The following is a 2,033-nucleotide window of genomic DNA, read 5'->3' as shown; positions in this document are numbered from 1 at the left end:
TGTCCTTACTTTACTTCTAACTCCACGCTGTAAGGCCACTATGTATCATAAATCTAAACTGTAACCAAATATTCGCCTCATGGACCTTACGCTCCATAGTGTAGATGAAGTAGAGCATCTGTTTCTAGACCACGGCATATGAAGGGATGTTGTTAGGTTACTATTATAGATAGACCCAAATACTTACCCAACTGCAAACACTACCTCTACCACCATCTCTAATCCAAATTTGATTAAACATAACTCTAATACTTTCTCTTCCACATCCCTAACTTTACAACTTCCCTTAACTCTACACCTAACCCTGGCAGTAGCTACATACTTGTCTATAATATGTAATACTTCCTAAACTTATAAACATGTAGCACAACGCTGACCAGGATTCGATCCATTGTATTCAGATATTTGAATTTCCCGGCTACCACGCTGTTACCAACAATAGCTGACGATAACTCACCAGCTATGGCTCGCTCGCGCGCCGCGCAGAATGACCATACGACCCGCGTCTGAATAAATTAGCATCAATTAGATTTAATGAAGCATTAAAGTGCTGTTTCCTAAAATCTAGCTTGATGATATCGAATTGGATCTGGTTTAAAACTTAATGCCTTTGTACCACATGGCGATTACTTGAACTATTTCCCTTTTTAAACTTAAGTCTAAGTGAATCGCCAATAACAAAATATCGATATGCTTATAAGGAATTTGGATCGTGTATTATAGAAAGAAGTAATAATTAAAAAATACGCCTGATCGTAAATCAGCTCAAACTTTAGAGAGAATTTTTTTTTTTTTTGTGAACGTGTGCGATGTAGAAACAAGTGTGACGTCATTTTATTGTGGACGTCTAAGACTGTTGCTCAAAAGACGTGAAAATATTAATTAGAAACGTCAATTAACTTAGTTAATTCTTCTCTCCATCTTGAGAGCTAGACCGCTTACCCGTAAGTCTTGAGTTAGAATCCGGGTTCAAATCAGTAGACCGTCCCTGAGTCCACCCAGCTCTTATCAGAGGCGTAGCGAGGGGTGAGGGGTGGCGGGTGGGACATATGTCCCCGGGCGCAGCCCTTAGGGGGCGCCAAAATAGGTTGGAAAAATATATTAAAAGCTTGAAGGGGGGGGGGGGTGCTTTGAGTTAAAAAAAGTTTCCAAAAAGGCGCCACTTTGCTGAAAATGGCCAGAGGGGGAGCGGCCGCTCCCCCTGCTCCCCCCTGCGTACGCTACTGACATGCTTATTTAAAAAGCCGTTAGCATAAATTTATTTTGTAAACAGACCTCAGTACCCCTACACAAGCCGCTGAATCTCAAGGGTCGAACATCAGTTACCGATGTTGTGATTTTGTTGGTTTGTAATCGGATAACCAAGAGGAGTCGACGGTATCGATTCTCTATTACCTGGATAAACTGAGGACTGGATATCAGTCACGGCTAGGTCGTGGACACAAAGGTGGGGGGTGGGGGCCTCCGCTCAGTAGGATACTTACTCACGGGATAAGTTAGATCGATAAAAGAAATAGGTGGGGAGGGGGGTTAGTCATAAAAAATACAAAGAAGGTAGGGTTTTACGTAGTGGAATATGTTTGACGGAGAAATGGCATTTTAAACACAGTGGTCAGAATTGTTTCAATAAAAAAAAACCGTTCGAAATTAAAAATTGATTTGTAGGGGCGGTGTGGCCTAAGCGGTAGAGCGATAGGCTGCTAACCTGAAAGTCTTGAGTTCGATTCCGGGTCCAAGTCAGCAGCACGTCCTAGTATCCACCCAGCTTTGAAGTTAAGACAGCTAAGTAGTGCTGACACCATCCCTTCATATGCCTAGGTCAAGAAACATAAACTCTACTTCATCTGCTTAATGGATCGCTAGGTTTAAAGAGGATTCTATACTTTTTTATTCATAATACAATGTGTATATACTATTTGACATTGAAGTTAAACCGATTAGCTATGTCGGTGAGATCTATCGATTACCATTTCGAGTATTTGTAGATTTATCGCTCACTTTCACATGCAACTCACGCGAAACAATGAACCTCG

Source organism: Physella acuta, unplaced genomic scaffold, assembly GCF_028476545.2.
Source record: "Physella acuta isolate Inbredline_101_S28 unplaced genomic scaffold, ASM2847654v3 ptg000151l, whole genome shotgun sequence".
In the NCBI taxonomy this organism is placed as follows: Eukaryota; Metazoa; Mollusca; class Gastropoda; family Physidae; genus Physella; species Physella acuta.
Note: the sequence above shows the minus strand (reverse complement) of the source record.